The sequence below is a fragment of the Pinus tabuliformis genome, chromosome 7 (assembly GCF_031772625.1).
Source record: "Pinus tabuliformis cultivar Carrire ecotype Pingquan chromosome 7, CPIR1, whole genome shotgun sequence".
NCBI classification, from domain to species: domain Eukaryota; kingdom Viridiplantae; phylum Streptophyta; class Pinopsida; order Pinales; family Pinaceae; genus Pinus; species Pinus tabuliformis.
Genome location: NC_142293.1, coordinates 1,798,921,596 through 1,798,942,101, shown reverse-complemented (window position 1 = coordinate 1,798,942,101; position 20,506 = coordinate 1,798,921,596).

Genomic DNA, 20,506 nt, shown 5'->3' with positions numbered 1-20,506 from the left:
GGTAGATTTGATAACCGCAGAAGTTTCTTCAATGGACAATGTTTTTCTTGTCATAACTTTGGTCACAAAGCAGCTCAATGTGTTGCATATAAAACAATCATGACTAGAGAAGCTCAAAAACAAAGAAGTATGACCGGGATTACAAAAAGGACCTATAACAACTTTTTGGCTCTTGAAAATGAAGTTGAATGTTCTATTTGCAATAACTTTGGTCATGAAGATTCTGAATGCAGGAGCAGGTTTCAGCAGAAAAAGGAACAAGCCTCAAGCACCAAAACATGGAGAATAAAGGAACCACAAACAGAAAGATGTGGGATAGCATTTTATGCAGAGGGACAGGAAAATCTATGGTACATTGCTAGTGGATGTTCGAAGCATATGACAGGTGATAAAGAAAAACTTGAGTCATATTCTGCTCTAGAAAAGGGAAAGAAAGTTTCTTTTGGAAATGATACTCCTGCAACTATAAAAGGAAAAGGCATTGCTCAGTTAAAAGAAAAGGTCAAGGCTGGAAATGTTCTGTATGTTGATGGATTGAAGCATAATCTTCTAAGTGTCAGCCAGATGTGTGATCAAAGAACCGAGGTGATATTCAGATCAAATGGATGTCTTGTTCGTGATCTTGATACAGGTAAAACAGTGATCAAAGGCAAAAGAACTCCAAATAATCTGTACATATTTGAAGAAGGACAACAACAATGCTATCTGAGCAAGGATGATGAGCACTGGTTATGGCATCGGAGGTTGGGACATCTAAGCTTTTCACAAATAAGGAAAGCAAGCAAATATCAGGCAGTTCACGATCTTCCAGATATCAAAATTCCTGACAACACCATATGCAAATCATGTCAGTTTGGAAAACAAACCAGAACTAACTTTCCAGAGAAGGAAGGATCAGCTAGCATGCCTCTTGAGCTAGTACATACAGATACATGCGGTCCATTCAGGAAAATAACACCTCGAGGAGAAGAATACTTGATATTATTCATTGACGATTTCTCCAGGTTTGTCTGGTTAGGACTTATGAAGCACAAAGATGAAGCATTCGAAAAATTCAAATCCTTCAAAGCCTTGGTTGAAAATGAATCAGGTCACAAAATTAAGTGCCTCAGATCCGACAGAGGTGGGGAATTTACCTCAAATGAATTTTTCGATTTCTGTGAAGAACATGGGATAAGAAGAGAATTCTCTACAGCTAGAACTCCTCAGCAAAATGGAGTTGTGGAAAGAATGAACAGAACAGTCCAACAAATGGCTCGTGCTATGCTTGATGAGTCAGGAACTCCTGCAACTTTCTGGGGTGAAGCTGCACATGCTGCGGTTGTTATTCTCAACAAAACAAATGTCCGGGTGAACAACACTCAAACTCCTCATGAGCTCTGGAGTGGTAGGACTCCTTCGGTAAAGCACTTCAAAATCTTTGGGAGCAAATGCTATATCAAGAATACTAATGAGCAGCTTGGCAAACTTAAACCTAGAGCAGATGAAGGCATTCTTCTTGGTTACTCTCCACATAGCAAAGCATACAAATGCTACAATAAAAGACTTGGGAGAATTGTTGACAGCATTGATGTAGTGATTGATGAGAAGGGATACATTCCTAGGCAAGTACATCATGAAGACATTGAAGAAGATGAAGGCTACCCCCAATGACAGAATGATGAAGAAGAAGAACCTCAAGAAGAACTAGAGGAGCAAACAAGAATAGAAGAAAAGACTCCATCCAGATATGTTCAGAAGAATCATCTAGAATCTCAGATTATGGGGCAGAAAGAAGCAGGTGTACAAACAAGAAGAACAGTTGCAGAAGCTTCAAGCTATTTGGCATTACTCTCCTCTACTGAACCACAAAATGTGAAAGAGGCATGCAAAGATGAATGTTGGGTGAAAGCAATGGATGAAGAACTTGAGCAGATCGAAAAGAACAACACTTGGGAGCTGGTTCCTAGACCAAAGGATAAGAATGTTATCAGAACAAAATGGGTCTTCAAAAATAAATTGAATGAAAATGGAGAAGTAATTAGAAACAAGGCCAGACTTGTTTGTAAAGGGTATGCGCAACAAGAAGGAATAGACTTTGAAGAAACCTTTGCTCCTGTTGCAAGACTTGAGGCCATCCGAATGTTCCTTGCTCTCTCAAGTTTTCAAAACTTCAAAGTATTTCAAATGGACGTGAAATCAGCCTTTCTGAATGGAGACTTGGAAGAAGAAGTATACATTGAGCAGCCAGATGGGTTCATTCTTGGAAATGATCCAAATCTTGTATGCAGATTGAAAAAGGCTCTCTATGGTCTCAAACAAGCTCCAAGGGCTTGGTACCACCGTTTGGACAAATATCTTCATCAACAAGGTTTTTCAAAAGGATCAGCAGATAGCAATATTTATATAAAAGTTGAAAATGACAAATTGCTAATACTTGTTGTGTATGTAGATGACATTATTTTTGGCAGCAATGAAGAAGCTATGAGTCAAAGCTTTGCCTTGGTCATGCAGAAAGAATTTGAAATGTCCTTGCTAGGAGAACTGACATATTTCCTTGGTTTGCAAATCCAACAAAAAGAAGGAGGAATCTTTTTATCTCAAACCAAGTATCTCAAACAGATTTTGAAGAAATATGGCATGGAAGATGCAAAACCAGTATGTACACCCATGGTCACAGGATGTAGCCTCAGTGCAAATGATGAATCTGCAGCAGTACATCAACCAACCTACAGATCTATGATTGGAAGTTTACTTTATTTGACAGGTACCTGACCGGACATCATGCATGCAGTTGGAATAGTCGGAAGATTTCAGGCAAATCCGAAGGAGACTCATCTTCAGGCAGTGAAGAGAATTTTCAAATATCTTCAAGGGACTCAAAATTATGGCTTATGGTATCCTAGAGATGTAGATCTCACACTTCATTCTTATACAGATGCAGATTGGGCCAGAAGCGTGGATGACAGGAAAAGCAAAAGTGGTGGTGCGTTCTTTATGGGTTCCAGACTGGTATCTTGGTTCAGCAAGAAACAGAGTTCAATTGCCTTGTCTACAGCTGAAGCGGAATATGTTGCTGCTGCATATTGTTGCACTCAACTCCTTTGGATGATGCAGACTTTGCAGAATTTTCAAATCACTTGTACACCACCTATCCCCATCTTATGTGATAACACAAGTGCAATCAGCATCTCAAAGAATCCTGTCATGCATTCAAAAACCAAGCACATACCAATCAAGTATCATTTTCTCTGGGAACAAGTGCTTGAACAGAAAGTCAAGTTGGAGTATGTTCCTTCTAAGGAACAAGTTGCTGATATTCTCACCAAACCATTGCCCAGGGAGACTTTTGAATACCTCAGGCAAAAGCTGGGGGTTGTTGATGCATCATCTTATTGTTGAAACTCTTTTGATTGATGGTTGTACGCATGGTTCATCTGGGGTATATGCGTACATGTGCTGGGTGGCTGATTGGTTGAAGATTGATGGCACAGGTTCAGGGGGAGCATATAATGCATTGTTGGCATTATGGAGGATGTTCAGAAGGAGATCTTGGAAGTAGCTGCAATATGTCTCTATCTCTTTCATGGTGGATTATGGTTCTTCGTTGCAAATCTGGTTCATATTCAAGGGGAGCATAACCCTTTGCCCTTGATGTCAAAGGGGGAGAATGAAGCTGAAGTTTTTGAGGTTGCCATCAAGTCCAAAGGGGGAGATTGTTGGCATTATGTTTCTGGTATGGCTATATGTTACAGATGTTGTACTTGATGGCAACACCCGTGGCAAGGCTCTTAATAAACAAGAAGTACGTAGGAGATCAGTTCAGAAAGTGCGTACCCGCAGGTACACCGTGAAGGGATCGCGGCCAGATACGCAGGTCAGCCGTTCAGGAGGTGCGTACCCCTAGTGCACTCATTTCAAGGCAGAGAAAAGCACACGTGGGGTTTCTTATGTTTAACCCTTGGTATTTAGCCGATGGTATTTGTGTTACTATGGTTTTGGCTCGTGGTATTGATCCATGATTTTAGGAGGAGCTTGCCTATATAAAGCAAAGGAGATCACTTGGCTAAGCATCTTTTGCAATTGAATATCTTAAGATCTGAAATATTGGGTTATGGTCTTAAAAGCTTGATCTATATGAAGTTGAAAGCGAATCTGTAAAGGGTGATCTCTCGAGCGCATGATCAGATCTGGGCATCTGAGCATTTGTGCCACTCTGGTGGACTACCTATTCGGCCCTAATCAGAAGTACGCAGGTGTTTAACAGGAGAGCAGCGTGGGTACGCAGAGCAGAAACAGAAGATCTGCGTGGGTACGCAGAGCAGAAACAGGAGATCTGCGTGGGTACGCAGAGCAGAAACAGGAGAGCTGCATGGGTATGCAGAGTAGAAGAAGGAGAACTGCGTGGGTACGCAGAGCGACGAAGGTTCAGGTGCATACGCACAGTAACTGTACGCGGCGTGATAGTATCTCTAGGTGCGTACCTGCAGCAATAGTATGCGGGGCAATAGTGTCTCTGGGTGCGTACCTGTAGTGACAGTACGCAGAGCGGTTGAAGAAACAGTGCATGGACATGCAGAGCGGCAGAAGGATCTCTGCGGGTATACGCAAGGAAGCAGAACATGAAGTGCGTAGCGACGCAGGCCACAGAAGGAAAAACTGCATATCTGTCTTAAGATCTTCTGTTGATTGAATTTTTCTGTTGATAAGGTGTTCTGGGTTAGTTCTGTTATTACTGATCTGATTACTGCAGTGGACTGTGTAACTTACATGTACTTGATGTTCATTTGATGCTTTATGAAAAGAAGTAGGGGGTTGTAGCTCCCTTCCAGGAAAGACTAGAAAACGAGAGAGAGTTGTAGCTCTCTGCAGGTTGCAGCCTGCGTACTGGTAAAGGACTGCACCAGTACAAAACCATTGTAAAAGGAGTTTCTAATTTGAAAGAAGATAGAGACATATTGCAGCAGGTGGTTTTCACCCACATTGGGTTTCCACCTTACATCTTGTGTTCTTTGGTGTGACTATCTATTTTCTTTGTCCATGCTCATTATTTTATGGTACTGACATGCAAAAATATTTCAAAGAACAAATAAGGAAGATTTATTAAAAGAATTTGATAATACTGATTCACCCCCCCTCTCAGTATTATTTCCAACACAACTCTATTTTGCCAAGACACCAATCTTGGACTTAGGAGCACCAACTCCCAAGGACTTCAATCCTTTTCGATTCTGAGGCTCCAACCTCTTTGGTATACACTGGTGTGCTGCTGCGCTCTTTTTAGCTTCCACTGCTTCTGCTGCCCCCTTTTCTTCTGCTGCTTCCACTATCTCATGCTCAAGTTATGCCATCCACCAACGACGACACAATTCTCTATTTTTTCTGCTTTTATATGCTCCATGCCCCTGTCCATTCGTTTCCTCTTACGTGCTGGCTCTTTGGCTTCCTCCTCACTTGATCGCTTGACACTTCAGCTTCCATTTCTTTGCTTTCTTTATTTTTTCTTACAGGCTTTATCAGAGGCGTTTAATCACCCATCGGAAGCCACCACCCGAGCGTTTTAATCAACCATCGGAAGCCACCAACCGAGCCTTTTAATCAACCATCACCGAGCGCTTTAATCAACCCGCCACACTTATAGAATCAGAGCCACCCTTTTATTGCCGCTTTTATGTCTATCGGAAGCCACCGCCCAACCGTGTCCACACATACAATCAACACAAGCGTTTCAATATATGTCTTAAGGCTTAAACCCGCAACAACATATAATATATGGGAAACATTATAAAACCCCTTTATAAAGATTTCGGTCACATATACATTACTACACAGGAACCCATGTAAATCCGCTCAAATGATCATTTGCGGATTTCAAATCTTATCCGCCCGCCTTTATAGTTATCGGCGAGTCCGAATTTCGGCAATCACAATAAATCCCTTTACTCCGACCTCCGATGAGGAGCGGACCTGATGCTCTTTAGACTCCCTTTAATATTGTTTCGGGTCCGATGAACATCGGCGTTCGCTGTAAACAATAGAACAGCCTCCTCCGATGCGACGGACCCGACACCCTTTTATGATCCAGCCTATTCAAATTTCGGCTCCGTCAATTCGACGAGTTCACCTCGGCGACTTTGTAACACAAAGGGTCTACGGACCCGACACTCCTTTAAGCTCCCTTCTAAAGAGATTTCGGGTCCGGCCTATCGGCAGTTCCCTATCGGCAGATTTGCAATGTAATGGGTCTGCGGACCCGATGCTCCTTTAGGCTCTGTTTTATAATATTTCGGCTCCAGACAGTCGGAGCTTACACTTAACAGTCCCAAAGGCCTTTGCGGACCCGATATTACTTTATGCTCCCCTTTATAATGGTTCGGCTCTGGTCTGTCGGAGCATACGCTTCGGTGATTGCGAAAGGCTCCACTCCTCCGATGCGATATTGATTTCGGACCCGAATCCTTATCCGCTGTACTTCATAATACTTCGGCTCCGGGATTTCGGAGCATACACTTCGGCGGTTCCGAGACCTCTCCTCTGATGCGATATTTGGTTTCCGGACCCGATATGGGTCTGGACCAAAATTAATATTCTTTCAACTCCGCCACTGTCCCACCTAAGGGGAAATATTTTGAATTCTCTGTGTAAATAGAGATATTCGATATAGCACTTGTAAAATGATTTAAGGAGTCTGTATAAAAAAAGAAATGACTCCCAAGGCTTCAATCATATGACTCTGATGGCCCTATTTGTTTGTAATATATATATGGCTCCTCTTGGCTCCTCTTGCTCCATCTGCTCCTCTCGGTCCATTTTCTCCATTTGCTCCATATATATTGCTCCTCTCTTGCTCCATCTACTCCTCTCTGTCCATTTTCTCCATTTGCTCCATATATATTGCTCCTCTCTTGCTCCATCTGCTCCTCTCGGTCCACTCTGTTTGCTCCTGTAGCTCCTTCGATGGCTCCTCTTGCTCTGACACTCCTTCGATATGGCTCCTCTTGCTCTGGCACTCCTCCGATATATGTGGCTCCTCTGGCTTGGTCCGCTCCTCTTGGCTCCTTTTGCTCTGTCTCCTCCTCTTGAATATTGCCATATTGACATCAATGACAATCTATGTCCAACAATCTCCCCCTTTGTTATTGAAGGCAATATTCTTCTGCCTTCTCCCCCTTTGACATCAATGGCAAAGGAATGCATACGAACTCCCCCTATCAAGCTGCTCCCCCTATCTTGCTGCATCTTTATGAATAAACTTGAGCGATGATAAAGAAATAACCCCCATCTTTTGTCGCAGATGTTCGAATGCTTCCCGAGGAAGAGGTTTTGTGAAAATATCAGCTATCTGCTCCTTAGTACTGATATATTCCAGAGCGATGTTTTGTTCAGCTACTTGCTCACGGAGGAAATGATACTTGATTGGTATGTGTTTGGTTCTTGAATGCATCACTGGATTTTTGCTGAGACTGATAGCACTAGTGTTGTCACAATAAACAGTAATTGGTTGATCTGTACATATGTTGACATCCTTTAGCGCTTCCTTCATCCATAGTATCTGAGTACAACAGTCTGCTGCAGCAATATACTCGGCTTCGGTTGTGGATAATGATATGGATGACTGTTTTTTGCTGAGCCAGGACACCAAACAGTCTCCTAGGAAGAATGCATTTCCACTAGTACTTTTCCGACCATCTATATTTCCAACCCAATCAGCATCAGTGTATGCAGTTACAGTCAGTGTTGAGCTCCTTGGGTACCAAAGACCGAAATCTGAAGTTCCCTTCAGATATCTGAGGATTCTTTTTACGGCTAATAAATGGGATTGTTTGGGAGCCGATTGAAATCTTCCCACCATTCCTACTGCTTGCATTATGTCAGGTCGTGTAGCTGTTAAGTATAGGAGGGCTCCAATCATTGACCTATAATGAGTTGCATCTACTAGAGGGGAGTCATCATCTTTGCTCAGTTTGCAGTTTGTGGTCATGGGGGTGCTCATGGGTGCACAGTCTTCCATTCCATATTTTTTGAGCATGTCTTTTAGATATTTGGCTTGAGATATATACAATCCTGCTCTGGTTTGAGATACTTGAAGTCCAAGGAAGTGGGATAGTTCTCCTATCATCGACATCTCAAATTCTTTTGCCATGCTTTGAGAAAATTCATGGCTCATTTCATCATTATTACTAGCAAAAATCAGATCATCGACATAAACAAGAGCAACTAGTAACTTACCTTGATCTGTCTTTATGTATAGATTGCTTCCAGCCACTCCCTTTTTGAAGCCTTGTTGTTGGAGATAGTTATCCAGTCTTTCATACCAAGCTCTAGGGGCTTGTTTCAGCCCATACAAAGCCTTTTTCAACTTACAGACTAGGTCCTTTCCTGCTGTCAGATCAAAACCTTCTGGCTGCTCCATGTAGACTTCCTCCTTGAGTTCGCCATTTAGAAATGCTGATTTCACGTCCATTTGATAGATTTTGAATCCTTTCGAGCAAGAAAATGCTAAGAACATCCTGATAGCTTCCATACGGGCCACTGGTGCAAATGTCTCTTCAAAGTCAACTCCTTCAATTTGTGAATAGCCTTTGCAGACAAGTCTTGCCTTGTTTCTGATAACCTGTCCTTCCTCATTCATTTTATTTTTGAACACCCATTTGGTTCCTATTATGTTTTTGTCCTTTGGACGAGGTACCAGCTCCCATGTCTTGTTCTTATCAATTTGGGACATTTCTTCTTCCATTGCTTTTACCCAATGAGGATCCTTACTTGCTTCTGTGAATGTTTCTGGTTCTATCATAGATAGGAGGGCAATGGCTTTTCTCTTGGGTGAGGTGGTTATCCTTCTTCTGGTCTGCACACCTTCATCTTTATCACCAATGATTTGTTCTTCTGGATGATATCTTTCTACATACTTCATCTTTGAAGGGGTATGAGGTGGTTCTCTTTCCTCTTCTTCTTCTTCATCATCTATCTCTTCTTCTTTAGGTTCTTCTTCTTCAATGAGAAAGTCATCTTCTTGTTCTTCAATTTCCTTTTCTGGAAGATCTTCATCAACCTTTACATCGATGCTTTCCACTATTTTCTTCAGTCGAAAATTGTAGCACTTGTAAGCCTTGCTCCGTGGTGAATATCCAAGAAATATCCCCTCATCAACCCGAGAATCAAATTTTCCAGGTGAACCATCATTTATTTTTATGAAGCACTTGCTTCCAAATATTTTGAAATACTTCACTGAAGCAGGTCTCCCTTTCCATAGCTCATAAGGAGTTTTGTCACAATTTGGTCTCAATTGAGTCTGATTCAATGTATAGACAGTTGTCCCTACTGCTTCCCTCCAGAATTTAGGTTGTAGATCTGCTGCTAACAGCATGGTTCTTGCCATTTCTTGGACAGTTCGGTTTCGTCTTTCAACTACCCCATTTTGCTGAGGTGTTCTGGCAACCGAGTATTCCCTTTTAATTCCATGAATATTGCAGAACTCTCTGAACTCGTTTGATGTGAATTCTCCTCCTCTGTCTGTTCTGAGACACTTAATTTTTGAATCTTTTTCATTTTCTACAAGGGATTTTAGATTCTTAAAACACTCAAAAGTTTCAGATTTATACTTTATGAAATATATCCACATCATTCTAGTATAGTCATCAACAAATAATACAAAGTACCTTTCTCCTTGGAGTGCTTGATTTCTAGTTGGCCCACACACATCAGCATGTATGATTTCCAAGGGCTTTGATGTATAGTGTTCCTTTGTCTTGTGGCTGGTTCTGGTCTGTTTTCCATGTTGACATGGACCACACACTACTTGATTTGGTTTGGACAGCCTTGGATGTCTTGTACAGCTTTGGTTTTGCTGATATTGACCAGATTTTCAAAGCTGGTATGTCCAAGTCTCTTGTGCCACAACCAACTCTCATCTGCCTGACTCAAGTAGCATTTGTTCTCCTGAATCTTGTTCAGAACCTAAATATTGTCTGGTGTTCTTACTCCTTTTGCCACAAGTTTTCCAGAGACAGAGTTCCTTATTTCACAGTCTTTGGTGCTGAAGACAACCTTATGTCCTTGATCACAAATTTGGCTGACACTTAGAAGGTTGTGTTTGAGTCCGTCAACCAGTAGAGCATCTTGAGCTTTTCCTTTTCCATTGATCAGAGTAACTGTTCCTCTTCCTGCAATTTTGCCAGTTCCGCTTCCAAAGGACACATTCCCTTCCTTTTTGCTCAGTGAGATAAATTTCCTTCTGTCTCCTGTCATGTGTCTGGAGCACCCACTATCCACAAACCACTGGTTTCCATTATTTTGCGCAAATAGAACCAGGCCGCATTTGTCCATTGCAGAGATCTTTCTACTCGTCTTTCTTCCTTTGAGTGGGTAGTTTTGTTCATAGTGTCCATTATTGTAGCAAAAAGAGCAAGTCAGATCAAATTTAGTCAAGGGATCGAATGAATTGAAGGTTTTGATTTGTCCCTGTCTTTTGGGAGCATATGAGTTGATTACTCGGTCCTTTTGCGTTGTCTTTTCACTTCTATGAGCCATGCATTGTCTAGCTTGGTGACCGAAGTTTTTACAGTGAAAACAATGTCCAAGAAATATGGTTTTGAAGCAACCACGGTTTAATTCACCTTCCTTTCTGAGAATTACTCCTCCCTCGTCCTTTGGATTTTTGATGGGACCTTGGTGAAGTACAGGTTTGTATTTGTTGTAGTGTCCATGATTCGACTCCACATTCTTCTTTGGAATAACTCTTTCTTGATTCTTGGAATCTGGGATGCACTTTTGATAAAATACTTTTTCATATTTTGGGTTGCAGGAAAGTGCATCGGCATAGCTTTTCGCACTATTCTTAGTGCTTGAGGATTCTCCCTTGAAACCTATTCCAGACTTATCATGTTGAGGTTTTTGATTTTTCATAATAGTATCAAGTATTTGAGAGCTTTTACAACCCTTTTTAATTTGCTCCAACTCCTTTCTCAGAGATACTACTTCGGCCTCACGTTCTTCACAAGTCTCTTCTTTTTCCTTAAGCTTTGTTTCCAAGAGATCTTCTCTCCTTCTTATTTCCTCGTTTTCCACTTTGAGAGAGATAATTTTGTTCCGTAGTTTCTCGTTCTCTTCAATGGCACTTATTAACAGTTCATCCACATTTCCTTCTTGCTCCGAGTCATCATCATCTGTGAGTGCCATGAATAATTCTTCTTGGCTTTCATCATGATCGCTTTCCTCATCTGATTTCTTTTTGATGACCATAAACTCATCCTCATCAGACTCATCTTGCTTGGAGAAAAGGTTTTTCTTATTGAACCCTTTCTTTTTTTATGTCATTCTTTTAGAATTTCTTTCATCATCACTGTCATGTTTATGAGGACATTTTGCTGCATAATGACCTATTTTACCACATTTAAAACAGATAAGAGGATACTTGCCTTTAAGCTTAGATCCTCTCTTCAGCTTTCGTACATATTGATCCAATTCAAATTCCACATCTGACTCATCACTACAGTCATTCCTTTCTTTCCCTTTCTTTGACTTTGAGGCCTTGAATGCTGCATCTTTGGAGCTAGGTCCACCTTTCCTCATTTCATAGGCAGTGAGAATTCCATGGAGTTCATCCATTTTGAGGGTGTCAAGATCCTTTGATTCTTCTATAGCACTTATTTTGGAGTCAAATCTATCTGGAAGGGACCTTAATACCTTTTGTACAATAGTACTTTCTTCAACCTTTTCGTCCAATCCTTTCAGGGAATTTACCACTTCAGCTACTCGGAGGAGGTATGCTGCAATATCTTCTTCCTCTTCCATCTTCAAACTTTCAAATTGTCTTCTGTGAGTTTGAAGCTTTGCCTTTTTGACTTTTGAGTCTCCATCGTATAAGCTAACTAGCTTCTCCCACATTTCTTTGGCAGAGTTACAGTGCATGATTTTTGTAAACTCGGAATCAGTGATTCCACTAGTGATGGAGTTCATGGCCTTTGCATTTGCAATGTAGGATTTCCTCTCGTCTTGGTCTGTTGGAAGAGTGGAAGTCGCTTGGTATTTAGTTTGACAAAAATGCCAGACTTCAGGTCCAAGGGACATTAAATAGTAAGTCATTCTTTTCTTCCAAAAACCAAAGTTAGTGCCATCGAACAGAGGAGGTTTTCCTGATGCTTCATGATTTCTCATCATGGTTGCTGATCCTTCTTCAAGCTGTTAGGCTAGAATGAAGAAACTTGGCTCTGATACCAATTGTTGGAAATACTGAGAGGGGGGTGAATCAGTATTTCTTTTTCTCACTATTGTTTTACTAGTTAAAACATGTATGTTCAGAACACAAAATGAACAGCAGGAATAAATGCTTTTATTAATATAACTGTGCAGTAAAATAAATACAATAAATAGAATGTCACAATTGGTTGCCAAGCTCCAACTTGGACTTTGGTGAGGCTCCAACCTCCTGAGCACCAACTCTATTTTGCCAAGACACCAATCTTGGACTTAGGAGCACCAACTCCCAAGGACTTCAATCCTTTTCAATTCTGAGGCTCCAACCTCTTTGGTATACACTGGTGTGCTGTTGCGCTCTTTTCAGCTTCCACTGCTTCTGCTGCCCCCTTTTCTTCTGCTGCTTCCACTATCTCATGCTCAAGTTATGCCATCCACCAACGACGACACAATTCTCTATTTTTGCTGCTTTTATATGCTCCATGCCCCTGTCCATTCGTTTCCTCTTACGTGCTGGCTCTTTGGCTTCCTCCTCACTTGATCGCTTGACACTTCGGCTTCCATTTCTTTGCTTTCTTTATTTTTTCTTACAGGCTTTATCGGAGGCGTTTAATCACCCATCAGAAGCCACCACCCGAGTGTTTTAATCAACCATCGGAAGCCACCAACCGAGCCTTTTAATCAACCATCACCGAGCGCTTTCATCAACCTACCACACTCATAGAATCAGAGCCACCCTTTTATTGCCACTTTTATGTCTATCGGAAGCCACCGCCCAACCGTGTCCACACATACAATCAACACAAGAATTTCAATATATGTCTTAAGGCTTAAACCCGCAGCCACATATAATATATGGGAAACATTATAAAACCCCTTTATAAAGATTTCGGTCACATATACATTACTACACAGGACCCATGCAAATCCGTTCAAATGATCATTCGTGGATTTCAAATCTTATCCGCCCGCCTTTATAGTTATCGGCGAGTCCGGATTTCGGCGATCACAATAAATCCCTTTACTCCGATCTCCGATGAGGAGCGGACCCGATGCTCTTTAGACTCCCTTTAATATTGTTTTGGGTCCGATGAACATCGGCGTTCGCTGTAAACAATAGAACAGCCTCCTCCGATGCGACGGACCCGACACCCTTTTATGATCCAACCTATTCAAATTTCGGCTCCGTCAATTCGGCGAGTTCACCTCGGCGACTTTGTAACACAAAGGGTCTGTGGACCCAACACTCCTTTAAGCTCCCTTCTAAAGAGATTTCGGGTCCGGCCTATCGGCAGATTTGCAATGTAATGGGTCTGCGGACCCGATGCTCCTTTAGCCTCTGTTTTATAATATTTTGGCTCCGGACAGTCGGAGCTTACACTTAACAGTCCCAAAGGCCTTTGCAGACCCGATATTACTTTATGCTCCCCTTTATAATGGTTCGGCTCCGGTCTGTCGAAGAATACACTTCGGTGATTGCGAAAGGCTCCACTCCTCCGATGCGATATTGATTTCGGACCCGAAATCCTTATCCGTTGTACTTCATAATACTTCGGCTCCGAGATTTCGGAGCATACACTTCGGCGGTTCCGAGGCCTCTCCTCTGATGCGATATTTGGTTTCTGGACCCGATATGGGTCTGGACCAAAATTAATATTCTTTCAACTCCGCCACTGTCCCACCTAAGGGGAAATATTTTGAATTCTCTGTGTAAACAGAGATATTCGATATAGCACTTGTAAAATGATTTAAGGAGTTCGTAGCACCTCTAGGAACTTTGTTCTTGTTTCTAGGAAAGCATAACGACTTGTACTCATTACATGCTTCACTCTCCACCTCTAATCATGTCCTTAAGCTTAAGAATGTCCTCCCTCATCTCTTGTACCAATGGTTATGCTTGGCTCCAGTAAAATTGTGACAACATCCAAACCACCAGAAAACTACCCAGCATTCGAGATCTTTGATTCACCACACTATTTTTACTCAACCACGATCCCCTCCTGCCTCTTCCACATCCAACATCACTACACCAGATCACTGGCCCCCTTGAATCAACATACAACGTGTTGAATCTTTCAAAAACAAAGATGCTGCAAAAATATACAATTTGAGTCACAAAAACAAATGTGCATAGACCCCCAACTGAAAATAGGACATGTGTAATCTCATAACACTACAGGCCTTGTCCACACGGGTTATGGAATAAAATCAAATGTATGTGCAATTCGAAACATAGAGATAACAACACAAAAAATCATAACGCAAAGCTATGGAATAAAATGCTATGCATCGCTTTTATTTATTTACAAGTACAGGTTCAAGGTAGGAGAAGCATCCCCTTCATCACAATTGGTGCTCTTTTTATGCACATCCTTAGAAACTATTTTACTTCCTCTTCTCTCTAATTGAGGGAAGTCAAAAAGACACAAGGAAAAATGACTCTTCTTTTCCTAGACTCTACAACTTATTCAAATTTGGTATTTACATTGTTTAAAATCTCACTAAAGGAGACAAAATTGACTTTTCCATCCCAACATGTGGCCAGTCCACCACATTGTCAAGCCCCCTTCATTTTCCACCACAAACTTGGTCTAATTCTCATGTATCAGTGTATACTACCTAAATGTATTTCCCATAATGGAGTAATGGTCTTAGAAGGAAGGGTGCCCTCCAGGATCTATAGCAGGTATCAGTGGAAAACAAAGAATTAAGTGTGTAGGTGGAGTTAGATAAATTTGAATGGATTCAGTTGGTTTCTTTATGGAAAAGGTGACTAAGACGCCATCACTGGCCAAAGGTGAGTTGTCGACAAGATGGTAAGATTAAAGCATTGAAGTGTATTTATGAAAAGTGTGTTTAGATACATCCAACCTAAATCTTGGAGTAAACTAATTTGGTAGGAACATTCAGGTTTGGATTTGCATCCCTGTTACTCAGTGTACTATTCTGAATGCAACATCCAATCAGTTGGTGCGGTTGGGATATTGGCAGGAGGGGTAAATAAACATTGGGGTGTGTTCCTATTGCATCGAATGGGTCAATTACCTATGGAGCATTAGTATGGTAGGGAAAACCATTAGTCTAATTGGCACACATTATATAGGTGGATTGGATGCTGAAAATATTCTGTGAGGCCTAAAGATTGCAAAAGTAGCCTATCGAGGTGTTACATGATGAGCATGAATCCTAACCTCCAATAACATTATTTTGCCTTCCTCTCCAATCATAATCATTTGAGCTTCATGCACTGAGTGGATGTAGGGAAGACAACAAAGCAAGCAGTAGATGAACTTAGTTATTTACCATTGGAGGAGCAATCTTGTTGACTAATCAATACCCAATCGTTGCATTTAGAGGTGGTAGAATTCCATATCGATATCATCAGTGATTGGTCCCTATTAAATCTTATATTCTCCTTTGTTCTGCATAAGGAAGCTTGGTTGAAGTCACTATATCCTAATTTATGGAGAGTCAATCCCTGAATATGGATCTAAACATCGATATTGAGATCCTTATGGATGTCACAGCCGCTACTGAAAACAACAAGGAACTTAGGAGCCACCTACAAAAATTCAAAAAATCTAATTATGGGGAGTGCAATGTTGAAGGTCATAACCTCCATAAAGAGGGCTGTACAAAACATATCAATAATAAAAAAAGATTGGGGGTGGCTAGACATGATACAAGGTGTGGGGAGTCTGGGCCGGAGGAACCACAAAGATTTCAGGATCTTCAACAAAGGAAAACCAAAGACAAATGTAAAAAATAAATCAAGGCATAAGATCAGATCCAAAAGATAATTCTAGGGGTTGACCTGTATTGGGAAAATGTAGCTAGAATAAGGAAAATAATGTTGGTAGGAAGATAGGAATTTATAAGGATGAACAATGTCCAAATCAAAGAATGGTTCCAAAAAAGTTGGGCCTCACTTCTAGGATATAGACCTAAAGTTAGTGTGTTAGTAAACAGGTGGATTGGTTTCCACTTCCTAAAGTAAGAGGATGTGAATAAGATAACATCAGTACCATGTGTAAAAGCATGTTGACTTCTAGTCCTACAGAATTGGAAGGTTAGTTTTGACTTACTGTCGAAAGTCCAGGAAGATCATATGGGAAAAGCTTCCTCATCTCCCTATTAACTTATGGACAAAGGGGATGATGTTGAATACCAAAATTGTTCCTTTTTGACATCTTCCTTAAACTCCATTCTCTTCCCTTTTTACCATAATAATTCCAATTAAGTGTCATCTTGCAAGTTTATTGGAAAAAATAGGTATTTAATCATATTTTATTCATAGTTTCACTGTTGCTTTATTATTTGATTTAATATTTGCATAAGATATTGAATTGCATCAATTTTGCAACTTACTTGAAGAATCTACAGCTTGCAAAACATCAGTTGAGGAATGAAGCATATGAACAGGTAGTTGGAAACTAGCACAACAATATCCATCTATTATTTTGATATGGAAAAGCGATAAGGACGTCATATGAGCTAGTCAATGTCGAAGTCAACTCAGCAGAACAGACCGAAGAAAAATCAGGCAAGTGAGAAGATCGTGGATTGATGTTGATATTTTGCCTTGTGATTTTCTTCTTCAATATAAAATCATGAAGAATCATTATCTTATTTAAGCAATGTTATTTTAAGATGTTATGTTGAGAAGGATAGGCTTAGAAATATCCAAACAATTTAACAAAGGAGGTTATAAAACCTGCTTTTGGCACGATGACAATGTGACTGGTTATTGTTTTTAAAAACTCTCTACAATTGATTAATTAAGTTCTTGATTCCACTTTGTTGTGCATATAAACACGTAGTTAATCTCTTTGTTGATTGCTACATACCTACACTCATGGGAGGGTCCCCTGGGAGATGTAAGGTTTCATTTTTATTTAAGTTTTCTATTTCACAGAATTAAGTTATCATAGTGATTATAACTCTTATTTTTATAATAACATTAGCAACATTGAATATAGAATTTGATATATATTTCGTTAACAAAATTTTTTGTACAATTTATTTCATAGATTTAATCTCATTGTGTGAAGGATGAAGAAAATAATCAAAAGGATTTATTATGCACATGTAAATTTTGATTGATAGATTGATTTGATTTGGAATTAGTTCAAGGTTTTATTTCTGATAGTGTGAAGAAGATTTTAATTTTGTTGGTGTGATATTTATTTCTGCAATTTAAGATTAGCTTTCTTTTCTGTAAGTGTGAAGAGGATTTAGATTTTATTTTTCTATTTATTTTTGCACTTCAGTTTAGCTTTATTTCTGTCAGTGTGATACTTTCCTTTCCTGCAAGAGTGACAATCTTTTTACTTTGAGTGATTCTTAGATAAAACATGTGCATGAAAACATCCTAATTCAATTTGAAAATTACTCACATAATAAAGAATCCTAGCACAAATTGTGCACATACACTTCATCAGTTTACAAGTCTTGGTCGATAATTTATGAAGTAATTTAATATCAATTAAATTACCAAACATTTTGTGTTAGGATATTCCGACACATATGTTACCGGGAAATCTAGTGTCTATTCAGAGCTGCTAGTCCCACTAAGACGGGTAGCTATCTTAGAAACAAACTGATTAAAGTTACTTGCTTTTTCCTTTACGAGAGAGAGATGGGAAAGAAGTAGAGAGTACCAACCTCAGTCTTCTGCTTGGCTCCTTGCTTGTTTCCTTTCCCCTTTGACAGAATCTCGCCACTGCTTCCTTACTTGTCCAACTTCAAAGAGCACCTGTAGATTCACAACAGCATAATACCATCAAAGCATAGAGATCTTTCACTGTAAACAATATAGGATCAGATATATATTGACCATATAAATGCATATAACAACACAATATTCAGAGATACACAAGAATATGGAGGAAAACTCAAATAGCTTTATTAGTAAAAGTCATAGAAGAGAGGATTACAACCACTTGGTCTGACCCAGTGCCATCCTCCCAGCTTGAAAGCCCTCTTCACCTCACACAAAGCAAGATCACCCAACAATGTCTTCAAAGAGAAACCAGCAGCACCTCTTTGCAAATTACCAAATTCCAACCTTTGGATCTCTTGGATGAGGGATCCATTTATAGATATTTGTAGGGGGGTGAGTCAGCTTCTGGGATTTTGATTAGTGTCATCTCTCTGATAGTTCTTGGTTCCACATGGAGATTTTAGATCTCTTACTCATCCCTAGGCGAACTCAGAGAGGCAAGTGTCAAATGAGCAATTTCTAGAAGATTCTCTGGGTTTCTACCTAGCAAATTGTTTGTGCCATTTATTTTCTCTCATTCATCGCACCCTATAGAAGGGCTTTCCAGTATGCATCACACTTTTTGCATGTGGAAAGTGAGATGCATCGCACCTTTAGCACTGGGCAATCTTTATGGTCCTGCTTTGACCAGTTCTGAGTAGCTTTTCATGGAGAACTTCTGGGAGATATGTAATCAGCTGACCTTGCTCCTTTAGGGTATGAAACAACACTTTTAGGGACTTAGAAGCCCTTGGATTATGGACATATGTGACTAGTGTTACAGTGCCCAAATATCTCTATAACAGTTGCCCCCTAAAGCATGAGGTCATAAATCTTTTGATGTCGGGTGAAATGCTTTATAATGAGGATCCGAGGTTTTTTGCACCGGAAGGTGACCTGTAATAAGATACAATACAATACATTATCTTCATAATATTTTCATGATCTAGCTGAGGTGGGAATTCCCATGCTCAGCTTGATAAATTCATTTTCATGTACATAGGACAGACAACCGTCTGTGTGCAGACTGATGATTCTGGTAGAGCCATCATCCCTTGGTTTGGATGATTATCTGTGCAGCAATGATGTACATTTGATGCCTTTATTTTCCTGATTATATCACAACCCAGATGGATGAAAGTAGATCTGGGGTCTTCAAAACTCGTTCAATCTTCGCCCGAAAGTACAAGTTGATCCATGTGAAAAATATGTTCTGATGTTGAACATGGAAGGACATCGTCTGATTACTAGCTAATGATGTAAGCTATTAACAGACGCGAGAGGAATCACCGATGATGATGATGAACCTCAAGGTACTGCAGTACAATTCACGTGGTGCGAATACATGAGTTGATGTCGAACACCACGCAAAATCTTTCGGTTGAAGGCCATTAGTGTAAACCTATCACCGGATGTGAGAAACTAGCCATTGAGGCATGCAAGCTTCAAAGTACTGGAAGGGTTGTCCCTAGGTTGGCTTCTTGGATAATGAGCTGATGTCGACAAGAAGTGACTCGTCATAGGAAGGCATTAATGAATCCCACATCTATGACATAGAACATAGAAAATGATTTTGTAGAGGTGAAAACAATCTGATGATACAAGGATTAGGGTGGCGGTCATGAAAGAATGAAGCGTGAGGGTATTATAGCGGATGAGACACAAGCTAGGTAGGTGAATTCTCTTAGTGACTTCTCTTGAACATATCGATGACACTGAAATGGATTGGTAGCATTAACCCCAAAAGTGGATGGTACAGTGGACCAATCATGATATGACCGGTGAACGGAATAACCCAACCCGACTCAATCATGGTGATGGAGTGAAAGTGTCATGTTCAAGAGCTACCTGCTACCAATAAAGTTTCTTCAAGTTTTCTTCCCAATTTTCCCCAGTCATTTCTGACCAGTACGTCTTTATTTTTGTCAAGCTTGAGGAGGATAACACATGCTTGTTCTATAATTTGCCTTTCGGGCAAACCTGTCACTATGTTTTAAAGAGCCTAGCGATAGTGAAACTCGCTCTTGTCTAAGTGGACAAGTTTGTCGCTATTGTTTTAATGAGTTTATCAACAAGGATAACTCGGTCCTTTTCAGTTTTAGAGAGTCTGAAAAGGGACAGAAAGGAAACTCCAATATTCCTTTTTCGTAGTATAATCCATTAAGTCCGAAAAAGTATAAAATAATGCGAAAGGGATGACTTTTCGATAGTTTTAACGAGCCGAACAAGACAAACGCTCGATATTTTTGTGTAATAATCCCTCGAGTCCAAAAATATTAAAATCTAGAGGAGGGATGGCACTTCCAATCACTTTAACGAGCTGGAAAGGCCGATTGCTCGACAATATTTTCATATTTTATGAGTCAGATGAAAAGAGATTAAAGGAGACTCGTTTTTTAGGAACGAGTGATATTTTAGGGTAGTAGCTTGTTCCAGGTGAGGGTTGGAACTTTCCAATCACGACGGTGTTAAGAAGATGGCTAACAGAATCACTCGTCACAGTTGTTCCTCAAAAGGGGTAAACAATCAAATGGAGGCGTATGATCGGCTAAAACAGAGTGGAGGTGATAG